This window comes from Bos javanicus, chromosome 24 (genome assembly GCF_032452875.1).
Source record: "Bos javanicus breed banteng chromosome 24, ARS-OSU_banteng_1.0, whole genome shotgun sequence".
In the NCBI taxonomy this organism is placed as follows: Eukaryota; Metazoa; Chordata; class Mammalia; order Artiodactyla; family Bovidae; genus Bos; species Bos javanicus.
The window spans coordinates 8,081,684-8,101,988 of record NC_083891.1 but is presented as its reverse complement, the minus strand read 5'-3'; positions in this window follow the sequence as shown (position 1 = coordinate 8,101,988).

Below are 20,305 nucleotides of genomic sequence, written 5' to 3'. Positions count from 1 at the left end.
AAATGGAAAATAACAGATTGATTCTTGCTTGTTTTAACATTATTCCACATATGAGAATCTTTTTTAATACATTATATATTAAAAATCAATCTGATAATGAATTGAACTCAAGGTTAGTCTTAATTCAGTCTCCTGTGAGACAGCATAAATGAAATATAATTAATTTTAATCTTTACCTTCTTCTCATTGGAAGGACTGATGCTGAGCTGAAACTCCAATACTTTGGCCACCTCATGCGAAGAGCTGACCCATTGTAAAAGACCCTGATGCTGGAAGGGATTGGGGGCAGGAGGAGAAGGGGATGAAGAAGAGGATGAGATGGCTGGATGGCATCACCGACTCGATGGACATGAGTTTGGGTAAACTCCAGGAGTTGGTGATGGACAGGGAGGCCTGGCATGCTGCAATCCATGGGGTCGCAAAGAGTCAGACATTACTGAGTAACTGAACTGAACCGAACCCTTTAACAAATGAGAGGAAACTTCTGTTTCAACCTTGCTGGGATAGTATTTTAGCTTAATAACAGAGTGAAAATATATGGAAATCAGTTAAATACCCTTTTGGATTTTTTAAGAAGCATTGGCTCTATCCTGAGTATTTCCTCATTGATATTAATGCAGTTTACCCAATCAAAAGCTACATTAAAAAAAAAGCTACATTAAATTCTCTGTCTTCGCTACATTTGTCAATTATACTCCTTTCAGGTCACTAGCCTCTCCCCAAACTTTTATTATTAAATTACCTTGATGAAGTGATGCTTAAATTTCTCCTTGGTACTTTCTGAAGTTATGACACTAATGTTCATCCAGGTTCATATCACCATCTATCAGGCTTTTTCTTGAGAATCTGTTCTAGCAAATACACACACACTCATACACACAAAGTGCCTCGGGCTTTGCAATATTTCACACAGAGATCCTTAGAGGGAAAAAAATAGCTGCTGTTAAGGAAAATGGAGATATATACCTATGGCTGATTCACGTTGAGGTTTGACAGAAAACAGCAAAATGCTGTAAAGCAATTATCCTTCAATAAAAAATAATTTTTTTAAAAAAAGGTAAAAAAGGAAAATGGAAGAGACACTACCCACTACAACAACTATAAAGACTTATAAAAAATAAGCAACAGTGCTCTGAAAATACAGTTCATATACAGTGAAAACTAATACCTATGTGCAATTCTGACACCTGCAAGAAACATGCACTGAAAAGAAAACATGATTTACACTTTACCCAGAATTTATATAAGAGCATATTTGAGATCTGTCTCATATGATTCAAACAATCTGCCACACAATGTTAAAATACTTTGCACCTTCCTGATTCTTGACTTAGAGACCTAGCATCTCTAATCACTAAAATATTGAAGTATCATGTCTACCCTTAAGGAACTTATTAATTAAGCATCCCAGCCCAAATTCCTCTCACACTCTCCTTTACCAGTTGTTACTACAGTTTTACAGCATTAATTATAGTCTGCAGCTCCCTCCCGAAACATCTAGGCTAAAAGCAAAGGGTAAAGTGAATAAAGGTATTACATTTGTTATTTGTTTTCCGGTCCCATCACTTCATGGCAAATAGAAAGGGAAAGTGGAAGCAGTGACAGATTTTCTTTGGCTCCAAAATCACTGTGGACAGTGACTGCAGCCATGAAATTAAAAGATGCTTGCTGCTTGGAAGAAAAGCTATGACAAACCTCGACAGCATATTAAAAACCAGAGACATCACTTTGGAGACAAAGGTCTATATAGTCAAAGCTACGGTTTTTCCAGTAGTCATTTACGGATATGAGTTGGACCCTAAAGAAGGCTGAGCGCTGAAGAATTGATGCTTTTGAACTGTGGTGCTGGAGACGACTCTTGAGAGTCCCTTGGACTGCAAGGAGATCCAACCAGTCCATTCTAAAGGAGATCAGTCCTGGGTGTTCATTGGAAGGACTGATGCTGAAGCTGAAACTCCAATACTTTGACCACCTACTGCGAAGAGCTGACTCATTCGAAAAGACCCTGATGCTGGGAAAGACTGAAGGCAAAAGGAGAAGGGGACGACATCGATGGACAAGAAATGGTTACATAGCATCACTGACTCAATGGACAAGAATTTGAGCAAACTCTGGAAGGTAGTGGAGGGCAGAGGAGCCTGGTATGCTACAGTCCGTGAGGTAGCAAAGAGTCAGACACAACTTTGCAACTGAACAGAAACACCATCTTTAAAAGATTGAGAAGGCAAAGCAGATTCAAGGGGGAAGAACTCTAGCAGCATGGCAAATATCATAGTAAGTGGTGATGCCTGTGATTAGAGAAATCTTGTGAGCAAGGTTAAAAAAGGATATCATAAATAATACTCAAACAGTATTAACCATAATGGGGAAAGTGATAAATGGAACTGCATAAAATGAAAAACTTATCAAAAGACATCATTAAGAAATTAAAAGGACAAACCACAGCCCAGGAGATGATATTTTCACATGTGCCTAACAGAAGACTCACAAGGAACTTCCAGAAATCGTAAGTAAAAGCCAGGGAAGCTAATAAAACAACAGGAAAGTATCTTAAGCATATATTTATGAAAGGAGATATCCAAATTGCCAATAGCATGAGAAAAGTTGCTGAAATTCATTACATACTCAGTAGCTCAGTCATGTCCAACTCTTTGCAACACTGTAAACTGTAAACCACCAAGTTCTTCTGTCCACGGAATTTTCCAGGCAAGAATACTGGAGTGGGTTGCCATTTCTTTCTCCAGGATATCTTCCCAACTCAGGGATTGAACACATATGTCTCCTGCATCTCCTGCATCAGCAAGCAGCTTCTTTACCACTGTGCCACAGGGAATTAGTCAAGTCCTAAATCTAAATAGACCCATTCCTGCTGCTGCTGGTGCTAAGTCACTTCAGTCGTGTTCGACTTTGTGTGACCCCATAGACGGCAGCCCACCAGGCTCCTCTGTCCGTGGGATTCTCCAGGCAAGAATACTGGAGTGGGTTGCCATTTCCTTCTCCAATACCCATTCCTATGACTCTGTAAATTGACTCCTAGGCAAGCAGCCAAAAGAAAATCACACATATGTAAAAAAGTATACGAGTCAGATGTCTATCAACAGAAAGAGATAAAAATATAAATCACTGCATTGCCTTAGTCAGCCTGGGAAACTATAATAAAAACACCATTGACTGAGGGGCTTAATCAACAGAATTTTATTTCTCACAGTTATGGAATTTGGAAGTCTAAGATCAGCGAGATAGCAGGGCTGGGCTCTGGTGAGAACCCTTTTCCTGGCTCGTTAACAGCCATCTTCTAAAAGATCATAATATTCCTGGGAGATAGAGAGCTCTGGGCCCATCAGCAGGACTCCATCCCCCTGCTTCCACCCAAACCCAATTACTTCCCAAAAGCCTCACCTCCAAGCACTATCCCATTATGAGTCAGGGCCTCAACATATAAGTTTTGAAGGACATAAACTTTCAATCCATAGCAGATCTATTTATACAAGGGAAAACCTCACTTAATGAAAATAAATGCAGAACAATGACAGGTAATGGGCTTCCCAGGTGGCTCAGTGGTAAAGAATCCACCTGACAATGAAGGAGACTTGGGTCCACCCCTGGATTGGGAAGATCCCCTGGAGAAGGGAATGGCAACCCACTCCAGTATTCTTGCCTGGAGGATCCCACAGACAGAGGGGCCTGGCGGGCTACAGCCCATGGGGTGGCAAAGAGTGGCCCACTGAACACACATGTAACATCTTGAAGCTAGAATTTTGAGAAAAAGAAGTCAGATGTAAGAATATATAATATTCCATTTATATAAAGTACCAAATAGGAAAAAGTTATCTGTGGCACCATAAGTCAGATATTTTCCTTTGTGAGTTAGTGACCAGAAAGGGCACAAAGACACCCTTCTAGGATTTCCTAATGTTCTTACTTGTATTTCCTAGTTACATTTGTGGGCATCTTTACTCTGAAAAGTATTTAAAAGTTTTATGCCTATAATCTGTACACATTTTAAGGCTTTGTTACAGGACAGTGAAAGATGACTTTTAAGATATTTAGGGAAAGAGGATAAAAATGATACACCTACTGTCAAAGAGAAGTGTCCTGGGTTAAGCTTATAAATAACTTGGTATTAGAATGTAAAGTGAGTTTTTAAAAAGTTCAAAAATCTTCCCTTCAACAGTATAATTGAAAGAGGGTTATTGTGTGTTGACAGACAATAGTCTTAACATATCTCATTATTTCAAGAATTGGAAATGAGGAAAATTATTAACATTGGCCTCTTGGGGGAAAAAAATCACTGCATGATGAATTAAAGTAAATGATTAAAGGAACGTTTCTCTAAAATGACATTCTGAAAAATCAAGAAGGAAACTTCAGGAAGTTGTTTGGAATCCTTGAAAAAGTATAATAATATGTGCCCATTTTATAATTAATGGAGAAATCCAAGTGAGCACAGATTGAGATGAGAAGGCGTGGTTTGAAATCAAAAGCAAAGGGGAAGATGAGAAAATATTGCAAAGGAATTAAAAGCTCAAAAGGCAGAATTAAGCTCAACTGTTATAAGACTATTAAAATATTTTTACAATGTACTAAAAATGTAGTATTAAAACTTAATAGAGAGGAAGAAGAGCAAATAGATGCAACTGATGAGAAAGTAACAGATATTAAAATGAGGGAGGAAAATGCCAACATATATATAATTTATATTCCCCCAATGGAGTGACTAGATCAAATAAAGCACAATAAGCTGAGACATGCCTGAAGAAAAGTTTGAGGCTAAAAAACATCCATCTTTAAGGAAAATGAAAGGTTGGCACTTCATTGATGAAAATTAGATGTAAAAATTGCATCTAAAGATATCCTCAATAATCATGAATTGTATATGTGAGCTGGCAAGAGCCCTAATAAACATTCTGTTAGATGTATTATTTATTAAAATTAGAAAAGAGGCTTGAGTATACCAGTGTCAAATTTCTCCATGCAAATGAAGTTTCAGAAGACAATAGATTGATACATCTAGCACTTGAAGAGCAATAATATTGCAAATGAAGAATATAAAATATAAGCAAACTCATATATGTTGGTGAAAAAGAGATACTCTCAGACACAGACAGTCAAAAAGTAGAACACACATACTGTCCTCACAAGGAAAAAGAGTTATTAAAACTTATAGAGGAGAAAAGATAATATTAACAATCAAAATTTAAAATTCATTGTATTAAAAACTAACTTTGAGCACAGAAAACACTTAAGATATTAAAATCTGGTTAATGTAAATCTAGTTGACAATAACTGCAAATGTTACAATCAATTTTGAATGAAAAGATACATGAGAAATAATACATGACAAAATAAACTAAACTAAAAGCATAGGTCTGACTGTGTTAAGAAAAATAAATGTAAGTCCTATGGAGGTGAACTGCCACAAATAGGTTAGTTCCTATATGTTCTACCAGGAATTCCTTACATGAAATATAAAATTAATGTCTGAGGAAATGGCAGCAGGAAGATTTTGTTTAGAAATAGATGATTAGACATAACACATAATTAACATGTTAATACATATAATTTTATCCTCATTGATGTGGTCATGTCCAACATAGCAAAATGAACAATCTAAGATACATTTGAAGGAAAGTTTTTATGCTAAAGAAAGTCATTTATATTTTTTCTTATTATTCTTTTTTAATTGAAGGATAATTGCTTTACAATATTATGTTGACCTCTGCCATACATCAACATGAGTCAGCCACAGGTAAGAAATCATTTCTAAGCAAAATAAAAAGATGACCTTTTTTTTTTTTAAATCAAAATCACATATAAAAGTTACATCTGAAGTCTCAAAGATTTATGTATCCTTTTAAAACTAGGTAAGGGGCATGACGGGCTTCCCTGGTGGCTCAGCAGTAAAGAGTCCATCTGCAATACAAGAGACACGACTTCCATTCTTGGGTTGGGAACATTCCCTGCAGAAGGTAATGGCAACCCACTCCACTATTCTTGCCCGGGAAATCCCATGAACAGAGGAGCCTGGCGGGCTACTGTCCATGGGGTTACAAAAAGAGTCGGACATGACTTAGCAACTAAATAACAACAAAGGAACATAACTTCCAGTGATGTCATGGATAGGATTCTCTGGCCTCCTTATAGTCCAAAAGGCAGTTCCAAGAGACCACCTTAATGAATAACAATTCTGGCACCTCCTACTGCAGCCCTTCTTAAATTCTGTCTTTATAGTTATTCCAAGTATTACACACATATTTATGACATATGTTTTAAAATTATGTATAAATACACATGTAAACCATATATATATACTTAAAACTACACATATATTTGTGTATTAAAACTATATACATGCATACCTTTACACTATAAATATGATTTAAAATATGTATGCATAGTTTTCAAATATTGTTTCTCTGCTGCTGCTGCTGCTGCTAAGTCGCATCAGTTGTGTCCCACTCTGTGGGACCACATAGACGGAAGCCCAACAGGCTCCCCTATCCCTGGGATTCTCCAGGCAATAACACTGGAGTGGGTTGCCATTTTCTGCTCCAATGAATGAAAGTGAAAAGTGAAAGTGAAGTCGCCTAGTCGTGTCCAACTCTTAACGATCCCATGGACTGCAGCCTACCAGGCTCCTCCGTCCATGGGATTTTCCACGCAAGAGTACTTGTTTCTCTAATGTTAACATAATCTAATTTGGCATTTATCCTGAATTTCAAATGTCTTTCAGTCTAATCAGTTCAACAATTTGTGATCATACATAACTTCATGTCTATAAATTTTTATCATTCCCATAAATAACAACACTATTCTTCCAGGAAACTCAGGTAAGAAATCACAGTTACCTTTAACTTACTTCTTTTCCAGAATTCCCATAACAAATCAATCATGGGAAATGCTTTCTAATTTGTTTTCTGGGGGAAAGGTTTTCAAATGAATAATGTATCTTAAAAGAACTTATTGATTTCTAATTCAATTTAAGAAAAACTGTTTTAAACCCAAGACAGTCAAAAAAACATTGTGACAGCCATCCAAAATCCATTACCTGGAATGAAACCCAAGCTGTTAAAAAACAGGAAGCAGAATCTAAAAATTAAAAGGTTATAAAGGATTTTTTTCAGTAAAAATGGATTTTTTAGTAAAAAAGGATTATAAGGATTGTTTTAGTAAAAGATGTTAACTACGAAAATTGTTTCATAAAGAAATAGTAAAGCATTCTAAACCAACAACTGTAGAATAAATGGAGAAGTTAGTTAATATGCAGTGTCATTTCCCCTTCAAATAAAGAGAGCTTCAGCCTCAAAATAAATTTAAACAAAGAATGGACAATTCCAAAATTATTAATATTTTTTAGCTATAAAAAAAGGGGAAAGAAGTATGAAACCATTCTATCCTACCAGGTGAAAAAGCTGAACAAACTGAAAAATTGACACAGCTTCTTAGTAAGAGAAGTGGGGTCACAAGGCAAACTGCTGCCCCTAAAATTGTAGAGGCAGATACAGAGAACCACAGCTTATAGACATGAAACTTCTTTGGGAACCAATATCAGGATAGGAAAACCTGAACTTGATGAACTGATATAATTGAGGCTCAGGGCTTCCCTAGTGGCTCAGACAGTAAAGAATCAGCCTGCAATATGGGAGACCTGGGTTTGGTCCCTGAGTAGGGAAGATGCCCCAGAGAAGAGCATAGCAACCCACTCCAGTATTCTTACCTGGAGAATGCCATGGACAGAAGAGCCTGGTGGGCAACAGTCCATGGGGTCGCAGAGTCAGACACGACTGAGCATGCAAGCCACTATAGGCACTGCGATTTCTTTTTTTGGTCTACATTATAATTATAGCATGCTCCAATACAAGTATTGTACACTTTTCATGGAAAGAGATATAGTGAACCAAGAGGTTGTTTGGAAAACAAGTGACTTCCTTTGGGTTTTAGAGATTTAAAACAAAAACTCAGTGGGCTTAAGGAAGCTGTTAAAATGATACAGTTTCGGCTCATACAGAAAGATTTACTAATTAAATTTAAAGTGCCTTGAAACTATAATTTAAAAGATTTATTTAGAAGCCATTAAGTTCCTAAGACAGCTAAATTTAAATTTTTGTCCTTAGGTGATTGTGAAAGCAAGAGTATCATTTATTAGTCCAAACTATTTTCAACAATGATTCCAAAGCAAGCAGCAAATACACATAGCTACACATACTTATAGTTGGCTTGGAGCTATTTTATGGCAGCATTACCTGCAGTTTCTCCCTATTTCTACTGATGAACTAATTACCATGCTCACATAGATATTCATCAAACCTTGATTTGGGGCAGGAGATAAGCATAAAAACAACAGAAGACAAATATTTGCATGTAAAACATCTGCTTTGTCAGCAGCACAATCCTAGCGATATTAATTTAGCAATAATAATACAGCCTAGAGAGCATCTCTCAGGCAGGTTTGTAGATTGAGGCTAATGCCCTTGCAAATGAGTTTACATTTGCATATTCTACATTGTGGGAGTCATCAAAACATTCTTGAAAAAATATTAATTTAGAGAGCTAACATGATCTCCTAATATTTGAATGAAAATTATAGGAAATGCTATACCAGTCATTATGCTAAATTTGTATTTCATCACAGTAGAATAATGAGTTAAAGGCCAGATAATAAAAGTGTAACAAATGATACATCTAGCCAGAATTTATTTTTATTTAGATGGAATTCTGTAAAGGGTAATGTTTGCCAATTCCTATTCATGCTAGACATAGGAAACTTGGCCAAAATGTTAAAATTAATTCTACCTCTATTTTGCCTTTCATACTCATGTTCAAAATTACACTGTAGGATTTTATTTAACCTGTGACTGTACCATAACAATAAAATGATTTGCCAATAATTTAAATCAACTTTTGGAAAGAGATCTATGCACAATTTAATTCATACTACATTAAGCCTAAATATAAATATAACTAATATTATAACAGAAGAATTCTGATAAGCATTGCCAAATAATCAGTCCGATAGAGCTGGCATTACTATGTTTATTGTGATCAAGACAATTATTCTACTGACCTATTTTACCGGGACTGTTCAATTTTCCTTGGTCTGCTCATCTCTGATTTATTTTGCACTGAAATATTTATTCTTACTTTAACTCCTTCATTATTAGTCACATGATATTTTTATTGTTTAGAAAAGACTCATTCAAAATATAGTCATCAATACTGTATCTTTTGTTTTTCATTAACACTTTCCTTCTTCCCAAAGTACTCTACCTAATGTCCACTACAGTTCTTTTTTAATAAAGCTTTTTTCAATAACAGTGTTTTAAAAAATAAATTTTGTTTTAAAATTATTAATTAAAATTATTTAATAAATTAAATAATTAAACAATTAAGTTATATTAATTATTAATAAGTAAATAATTAAATTATTTAATAAATTTTTTTAACAAAATGTATTTTCTGTTGTGTCTTTCTGTTGCTTAATGTTGCTTTCTCTTGAGCATATATATGGGGAGATTTTATGGAATTTAGTTTCTTTTCAGGAAGACATTTTCTGACTGAATCAACACAGCTAAAACCAGATACTTTGTATGGCACAGAACCATCACATTCCTTCATTCAGCTGAGTTCTGGAAAACCACACCCTACTTCATACCCTTAGGAGATAGAAATAAGGAAACAGGAAGGAAGGGAAGAGAGCAAAAGGGAGGGGATATATGTATACACTCTGGAGAAGTGAATGGCAATCCATTCCAGTATTCTTGCCTGGAGAATCCCACGGACTGAGTAGCCTGGGGGGCTACAATCTGTGGGGTCGCAGAGTTGGACACGACTGAGGGACTACTAACACACACACACGTATACATGTGGCTGATTCATTCTGTTGTACAGTAGAAACTAACATAACATTTTAAAGCAACTATACTCCAATAAAAAATAATTTAAAAAAAAAAGGAAATAGGAAACTCCTGCCCTTGCACACATGAAGTCTGCAAGCAAAGAAACATTCCTTTGGCAGCAGGAATTTTGGAGCACTATTATCTAGGCATCCTATCACAGAAGTTTAAAAAAAGGGTCTTAAACAAAGACCCTTTGGGTAAAGTGAAAAGAAAGTGAAGTCGCTCAGTCGTGTCCGACTCTTTGTGAACCCATGGACTGTAGTCTACCAGGTTCCACCATCCATGGGATTTTCCAGGCAAGAATACTGGAGTGGGTTGCCATTTAAAGGGTAGAATAAAATCTTGAGTATGGGATTTAGATTGCATATTCCAAGTTCATGATTGATAACATGAACATGAGCATTATATCAATGGAATCACAGGAGACTCAAATTCCCCACTTACATCATTGAGAAATATTTATAAGAACTTCAAAAATATATATAAAAGTCAAATTTTTATCAGTATTTATAAAGGATTTCACTGTAATGCCTTCCAAATAGTCCATGTATTTGTTCCTCTATTAATTGTTCATTTACATACTCCTCCTCTTGTATGTTTTTTTTCCTTGGTGCTTATGTGGACCACTAGGAAGGAGAGCTCCTATATTCAGTTGTGAGACTCTGGAGACACAGATTCGTCCCTGGGTTGGGAAAATCCCCTCGGGAAAGAAATGGCAACCCACTCCAGTATTCTTACCCAGAGAATCCCATGGACAGAAGAGCCTGACAGGCTACAGCCCATGGGGTCACAGAGTTGGACTCAACACATGTGCTGAGGAACCTAAGAAAATTTCATATTTGTCTTCTCTGAATATATCAAAAATTGGATCAATATAAATATCTCCAAGGTCTAGAGTAAAAGCCATTATGCTAAGTTTGGTCCTTGTGAAAAAGATGATCTAGAAAAACATTAGCTTTAATTCATGGATTTTTATTGTCCTTTGCCCTTAGAATCTTTCCATTTGCTGACCCAAACAACTTAGTTCTTTCTCATTATAACTACAGTAACTATAAAGTCACATTTACAAATGCTGGCTGACAATTTAAGAAGCACACCTATCACTTTATTTTTAATCTATATTTTCCAGAGGCTGTGTGGCTAAATCTAATGGTGTTAATATTTAGTGTGTGAAAAAGGTTATAGAGTGTCCTCCCAAGTATTTTTCTGTTCTTAAAATAGTATCTTATTTCCATATACCATTCTTTTTTTAAAAGAGGCTGCAAAGACTTTATTTTGATTTTAATACACAAGTGGACTTCACTGAAATAACTTGAGCAACTTAGAGTAATTGTTCTATGGCGATTTCATATATTGATTTTGCACAAACATTATTCTATATTCAACAATGTGTTAGAAAAGATATACTGTTTATTTTGCACCTTCAATTTCATATTCATATACACTGATAAGAGAATAGATAACTTTTACTAAGAGGTAACAGAGTTATATGAAAGTGAGAATTAATGCTAAAACTCTCCTATGCAAACATGTTGATAAAAAAGCACATATCCAATACATCATATAAAGGAAAAAATATCAAGATGATTTAGAATCTCAAATGCAAAAAGAGGAAAATTATAGGCATACTCTAGAAAATTTAATATCAAAAGTGCTTTACTGGGTAAAAATTAAAAGAAATACTTGGTTTCCTTTAGAAATTAGAAAATAAATGTATAATTCTTTTATTTAGATAAAATGTGTATTTTTTATTTAAATATCAAAGTAATGGAATAATAATTTATGATTCTCAAATGCTACCAGATTAAGTATTAAGATATGTTTTCTTTTGCACCCTGGGGCTTTGTTGCCTAGAAAATAAGAGAGGCTGGAGAGGATATCTGATATGGAGAAAAATCATTTATCAAAAATACTGAGTGATAAATATTGCCCAAGGGATGACAAAGATTATTTTCAAGAAATTTCTAATCCAATAAAAACAGTCTACAGGTACAGCTGGACATTAACTATAAACAAACAGGCTAAGGTTCATAATAGATATGAAACTCCATTGGGGAGAGAATGGGCTATTAAATGAGCTGGAAATTAGAGAGGGCTAACAGAAGAGGCCAGTGTAACATGACCTTAACTTGTTACAGAAATAACTTGTATATAGAAACGGGAGAGGCCTGTGGAACCACGTGTGATGGACCCCATGAGATGAGAACAATAGCAAACAGTACAATTTGGCTAATGTAAATGATTTTAAAGATAAATAACAGGTCATAAAATTCAAGTGGAAAACTTGAACAGTCAAGAGGAACTGTGAAATGTTTAACAATCAGGTTTAAAAGTTTGTACTTTTATTTAAAAAAAAACAAAACTGAGGGTACTTGAAGAAATTTCCAAGGGATAATATTCTATTAACACTACTGGTCAAGTATAAAATGAGTTGAAATGAGGGAAAGAGGAAAAGACCAGAATAGAAGAGGCCTGTTCAGGAATAATTATGAAGAAGGAGATCTGAAAAATAAGTGGTTATATAGTTGTCTATGTGGAGACTTTCATTTGAAAGTATAACTACATACTTTATATTAAAGGTAACAGAAGAGAAATCGGAGAAGGTGATGGCACCCCACTCCAGTACTCTTGCCTGGAAAAATCCCATGGATGGAGGAGCCTGGTAGGCTGCAGTCCATGGGGTCGCTAAGAGTCGGACACGACTGAGCAACTTCACTTTCACTTTTCACTTTCATGCATTGGAGAAGGAAATGGCAACCCACTCCAGTGTTCTTGCCTGGAGAATCCCAGGGATGGGGGAGCCTGGTGGGCTGCCGTCTATGGGGTCACACAGAGTCGGATACGACTGAAGCGACTTAGCAGCAGCAGCAGCAACAGAAGAGAAAAAGGAAATATATGGTATGGGCCATAGTCTTTGAATGTAAAGAAGAGTGTTATAAAAATCCATGTCACATATTTATAAATAGCCAACTTGAATCTCCAATACTTTGGCCACCTAAGATTGAGGGGAGGAGAAGAAAGGGGCGACAGAGGATGAGATGGTTGCATGGCATCACCAACTCAATGGACATGAGTTTGAGCAAACTCAGGGAGATGGTGAAGGCCAGGGAAGCCTGGTATGCTGCAGGCCATCGGGTTGCAGAGAGTAGGACATGATTTAGCAAGTGAACAACAAATTCAAACCTATATATTTTTCAAATGCAAAACTAAGAAAAGAACTGTATATGGTCCAAACAGATTCATGCTTCCTATAATTACCTTATATATATTATATATATATATATAATATATATATACCTTATATATATATTACCTTATTTATAATTACCTATAAATTCCAACCAAGATACTGGGAAACTGGAAAGACTTCAGTATTTTAAGACTAAAAAAGTGTGTTTAACTAACATTTCATAATTTCTCAATGTAAGAGAATATGTGTAATCTAAACTGAATATAAAATTAAAGTGAATAAAAACATTAAATAACATTTTCAATTTTATTCTAATGAAATTAATTGCCTATTTATTAATTTTGAAGGGAGAAAGCTTTGACAGAAATTACCCTATGCAAGTTTCTGAATACTTAGTAATTTGAGGAAGGAAATCAGTAAAAAATGTAGGATCCAGCAGTGCCAACATTTATTAACTTGGAAACTAAACATGTTTGTTTGAACATATCTTCCAAAACTATAGATGCTTTCTTGGCAAGTTCCATTTGGGGAATTATATTTAATTATTCTTAACCATTCAAAAACCTTAAGGCAAATGCTGCTGCTGCTGCTGCTGCTAAGTCGCTTCAGTTGTGTCCGACTCTGTGCGACCCCAGAGATGGCAGCCCACCACGCTCCCACGTCCCTGGGATTCTCCAGGCAAGAACACTGGAGTGGGTTGCCATTTCCTTCTCCAATGGATGAAAGTGAAAAGTGCAGTCTCTCAGTCATGTCCAACTCTTAGTGACTCCATGGACTGTGGCCCACCAGGCTTCTCCATCCATGGGATTTTTCAGGCAAGAGTACTGGAGTGGGTTGTCATTGCCTATTCCATTAAGGCAAATATTGTCTATTAATTAGATGAATGGGCTTCCCAGGTGGCACTAGTAAACCCACCTGCCAATGCAGGAGGTGTAAGAGATACAGGTTCAGTCCCTGGGTCGGCAAGATCCCCTGCAGGAGGAAATGGCAACCCACTTCGGTGTTCTTGCCTCTGGAATCTCATGGACAGAGGAACCTGGTGGGTCACAGTCCATGGGATCAAAATGAATTGGACACAATTTAGCACAGCACAGCCCAATTAGATGAATGACAAAATAAAAAGGGCATTTGTCACATTTGACACATATACAGAAGTCACTGACTGGCATAGATCAGATAAGTATTATTTTCATAATTATTTTTAGCCAGTGGAAAATTGCTTCAAAAGTTTGAAACTATTGAGGACGGGTAGGTATAATACCTAGATTGAAATAGGCTGACATCATCAAAAGACCATATGCTTTTCTGTTTACACAGTATTTAAAGCTTTACAGAGCCAGCTGGCTTTATTTCATAATCTAATTACATATAAAAATGTTCAGCTAAATATTGCAAGCTTGCCAAAAATTACTTTAAATATCTTCATCCTCTGTGTTATTGAATTTGCATGTTTCATAACTCCTATCCTTCTAATTACTGCTTTGTTTTTCATTGTTCATCTTTTAATAAAATATCATTTACTTCGCCTAATATATTTTGTTCTGCCTACTAAATTAGTATGGGTGCTTGTGAATTATGGCTTCCCTGATGGCTCAGCAAGTAAAGAACCTGCCTGTAATGCAGGAGACACAGGAAACAGGGGGTTTGATCCCTGGGTCGGGAAGATCCCCTGAAGAAGGAAACGGCAACCCACTCCAGTAATCTTGCCTGGGAAATCCCATGAGCAGAGGAGCCTGGTGGGCTACAGTCCATGGGGTTGCAAGAGTCAGACATGACTTAGAAACTAAATCATCATGTGAATTATAGACGGAAATAATCTTTTGAAGGCAGATATATGTATACACACATATATATGTATGTGTCCATATATCTATATAACACCAAGGATATTATGCTTCATATTCATATGAATCAAGGAAAAAGAAAACATTCCACATTCCAATATGTGCCATTATCATGTAAGCATACAATACTCAACAAAAACAACTATTATGACAATAAATGAGATGTATTATTTAATAATTTAATGCATACAACAGAATTTTTAATAGTGCATATTCTCTTCACAGTACTTATATAATATAGCTGAATTTTGGATGAAAGGGCTGCCATTTTTTGATTGATGTACCTCTTCTCTCTAATACTTTCTATTATAATTTTTAGTAAGATATTGCACCACCCTTCTTAAAATGTGTAAAAATCAATATTTTCTGCCCATATGTTATGATTTTATGAGTTTTTTTAAAAATTCCCTTTGGCCCATGGAAGACATGCATTGGTTAACAGCAAAATGAATGGCTTCTTTGTTTTGTTCTCTTAAATATTTAAGAACATTGTTTCATTTTTTTTTACAAAATTATATTTTAAAAGTAGTCTGAATCCTTAATGTCTCCACATCATAGGAAGAAAAACTTTACACTAAAGTCATGCATAATTCATTTATGCTAGAGAAAATGATCATTAACAGCATTTACAAAATAAATGGGAAATGTTTTTTATAAAGTAAACATTTTCAGGGGCTCATTAAAACAAAGTTAAAATTTTATGTTCTTGTGATTCTAGGATTGCTTACTTTAAATGAATCAATTATGGAGACTTGAATACAAAACTCCTTATGGATATACTGTTTATATTTTTAAAATCTGAAATTGCATGTCTTAATTTATGAGGATAATTTTACAATTTCAGCATTTACAGGAAAATGCCTACTCTGCTTTCTAGAATATTTTCTAAAATTCTCACTCTACTTGTTTTGCCTGGGTATTTAAAATCTAATATTGCTGTTACCAAAAGTACTACTTCCTGCTCAGCCAGTTGAGATAGATTCGTGGCTTAAAACTGGCTCTTAAACCATCTCTCTACCATTCAATTTTCCCAATTTTCAGTATGGCCCAACTGGGCTCTTCACTATTTTTATATTCCTGCACTTTTTCCATCTGCCTTTTTTTTTTTTTTTTCAGACACAGAAGTCACTCCTTTCTCCCAAAATAGTGCATTCCTTTAAACCTACTTCAGATCATTTCTCTTTGATAAAACATTTTCCATGCTATCTCTCCTCCAATAATCTTTCTCTTATTTGAATCTAGTTATTTTTGTGTCTGCCGCCCATTTGGAAATTTTTCTTTCTTTGATGTTGTTTGAACTAGCTGTTATTTATCTGATGTATGTCCTAGAACAGAGGAAAAACGTCTAATATAGTTTTCTAACTGCTACTCTGATAGGATACTTACACTAAAATTTTGTTACTTAATTGCTGGATCTAAATTCGGGTGAAAGCTTTATTGTTCCAATTATACTTAACTGCATTTTCCTACCTAGATTTCAGGGTCATTCGATTAAAAAAAGAAGGACTTATTTTTTCCATGTTTTCTGCAAGTGCAATATTTATGAGGTTATCTCAGGAAACAGAGTACCCATGTTAGATTGCAGTGAACTGGTCAAGGAAATTTTGGAACTTATTCCAAATAATCAATTGCAAAAAGAGATGATTAAATCTATAAAATGATTGTCTGTTAAATTGAGACAAAATATTATTAACATACGTATAACACAATATATAAGTGTCTTCAGATAGAAATATATATGTATATATGAGAGAGAGAGGAGAATGTGTATAAATAAATTTGCATTTTAGGTGAGAAATGGACTTTAAGAGGAAAATCAAACTAATTTGGTGACATTTCAGAATCTTCAGGAAACTGTTTCATTCTTTTCTGGATCAACTTAAGCAACATTGCTCTTGAAATCTCCTAAAAATAAACTTAAATTTATAACTTAACTATAAACTTAACTATAATAAAACCACCTTAAACGGTGAAGCATTACAAAATATTGGCTATTATTAGTTTCTATTAATTTTTTGTTTAAAGTTTAAGTCGGGTAGAATACTATCACTACCACCTAAGATATAAATAATGTTTTCTGTCACAAAACAAGGACCCATAATTCATAATACCTCTTTTCTTTTTACAAATGACTTTATCCCAGCATTGATTTAATTATGACTGGGAGGTTTAGCAAGATAATCTCAGGATCAGAGAAAATGAGTGATGGCTTCAAATTCTAATGTTGCTACTTAAGTTTAATAAAGCACCTGCATCTCAGTCTCTCTGTCTAGAAAACCTACGTAAAACCAGCTGGCACAGTTGTTTTGCGACCAAAGGTGTAAAAACACCTGACACTGAGTGTGTTTCATGAGAGACACTTAACAAGTGGAAACAATGCTATTTGCATTACCTTTTGAGAAGGAATATATTAATTTCTACTTCTGTGTTTTATTATGCCAAATAGAGTCTGCTATATAATTTTCCCTTCTCTCATCCAATATCCATGACTAAACCTCATTCCTCAACATGTCAGTTGCACTCTGGAAGTCTGTACCATCCTGATGTCTCAAACTTTAAATTCTGTCAATTACATCCTTCTAAGTCAAAAGCACTTTATGCTGATTTTTAGCATATTGAAATTTTATGTAGTAGTGATAAACCAAAATAGTCTGTTCAAGGACTGAAGGATAATGACTGATTTTATGATTTTTTTTTCAGCTTCCAAATGCCTATAATGTATGTCATGCACTTTGGTAGACAATGGGAACAAAAGGCATAAAACCCACTAAACTCTTACCTTTGGGGATATCTCAGTATTACTGAGAAGGAAAAAAGAAAATATCCACGGGGCAACTTATAAATATCCTGTTAAAAGTCTGGACAATATATCATGAGGACTCAAAGAAGGTAAGAGGGACAGAGCACTAAATGCCATGGCTTACACAGAGAGGGCAGTAAAGGAGTCGATGCCTAAGGACCATAGATTGTCAACTGGACGAGGACAAGTTGAAACGTTCTATCCCAGCACAAGTAGCATGGGGAATTTTTCAACCAGATGCTGTAGCAAGGAAATGTAAATGAAAATATGAAAGACAATCTAAAAATAATAAGGCAACCTGAAAACAGAAAGAACTCTCTCTTCTAACATCTCCTCCAGGGTAATCGTGACATAGATTTAGAAAAAGTTTTTAAAAACTTACTCCAATGACATGAAATTCTATCTTTAACTTCCCCAACCTGATCTAAGAAAAAGTCAACAAACAGGTGTCACAGTGGTGAAGAATCTGCCTGCCATTGCAGGAGATGCAAGAGGCTCAGGTTCAATCCCTGGGTCAGAAAGATCCCCTAGAGAAGGAATAACAACCCGCTCTAGTATTCTTACCTGAAAAAGTCCATGGACAGAGGAGCCTGATGGGCTAAAGAGACGAACACAACTGAGCACACATTAACCCCTTTACTGATGTGACGTTAGTACTCATTTATGTAGATTCAGCCTTGGTAAGTAGTCAAAATCTCTCTTTCTAGGAAATAAAGTTTTATAGTGTAATGTGGGAGTAGAGAAGTATATTTTTATATTCATATATAAAATAATCAAAGTCATGCTGAAAGCAAATTTTCTGTTTACACAGAAGGAAAAGCACCCCCACACACGGCATAATCATTTCATTTCTTCAAATTGCCTTTCCTCTTATCTGAATGTGTGCATACTATGTATTCTCCTTTTTCTATTCTTTAACATAGCTAACCATTTGCACTGTTTTGCATCCATTTATCAGATACACATTATGTAGCAAATGAGAAAGATTTAAGTAGAATGAAGGGAGAGCTGAGATAGGTTTAGAGAGTGATACTATCACTTGGAATGAAGAGGTGTTTTTTGCCTTTTTTTTTAACTGCTCAGATTTTATCTATATAAATGAAAAACATGAAGATGAAATCATTTTAAATCTAAAGTCTTTTCTTTCTTCATAATTCTGCAGAATATGTTTCAGTAAGGAATGAACTGTTAGTTGCTACATCTTCTTAATCACATTAGAGATTCGAACGACAGTTGATTCTGTCATAGCAGGGACATAAAGATCAGACAGGTGCGCAGAATTCTCCTTTCTTTTGGACGAGCAACTGCTATTATGGAAGTGAGAGTGTCCTTCCAGTATGCTCACCCAGGAGCCTTTCTCAGCTAGGCAGATGGCAGAGCTCATTGACTATGCTGACAATCTGCAGATAAATGGAAGTTTTACTTGGCCAATCTATGCACTGCTGAAAATCAGGAAAAGAATAAAAATACAAAAAAAAAGTATGCATCTGAAAAGAATGAGGACAGTCATAGTTAGAAATAGTGTAAGACCTTGCCTATCATACTGACAAAGCTTAACTCCAGAAGTCATACAACAATATTACTAGGAAACAAACTGATAGACTTCTCCCACACAGTAAAATTAAAAAAAAAAAAGAAGAAGAAGAAGAAATAGATTCAGCTAAATAGGAGACTATAGAAATGCAAATCAAATGAAGGAAAACAACTGACTTAAGACTGAAAAATAGATTTTTCTTAGGTGTATGTTATTTTATTTTTAATTGGAGGATAATTGCTTTCGAATATTGTGTTGGCTTCTGCCGTACAACAGTGTGAATCAGCCACAAGTATACATATGTCCCCTCCCTCTTGAGCCTCCCACCACCCTCCACCGCATCCTACCCCTCAAGGTCATCACAGAGCACCAAGCTGAGCTCCCTGTGTCCATATAGCAGCTTCCCACTGGCTATCTGTTTTACACATGGTAGTGTATATATTGGAGAAGGCAGTGGCACCCCACTCCAGTACTTTTGCCTGGAAAATCCCATGGACGGAGAAGCCTGGTGGGCTGCAGTCCATGAAGGTCGCTAGAGTTGGACACGACTGAGCGACTTCACTTTCACTTTTCACTTTCATGCATTGGAGAGGGAAATGGCAACCCACTCCAGTGTTCTTGCCTGGAGAATCCCAGGGACGGGGGAGCCTGGTGGGTTGCCGTCTATGGGGTCGCACCGAGTCAGACACGACTGAAGCAACTTAGCAGCAGCAGTAGCAGTGTATATATGTCAATACTTCTCTCGCAGTTTGTCCCACCCTCTCCTGCCCCTGCTGTGTCCAAAGTCTGTTCTCTATGTCTCTATTCCTACCTTGCAAATCGGTTCATTACTACCATTTTTCTAGATTCCGTGTGCACATGTTAGTATACAAAATTTGATTTTCTGAGTTATTTCACTCTATATAACAGACTCTAGGTTCATCTACCTTACTAGAACTGACTCAACTGTGTTCATTTTATAGCCAAGTAATATTCCATTGTATATATGTGCCACAGATTCTTTATCCATGCATCTGGCAACGGACATCTAGGGTGCTTCCA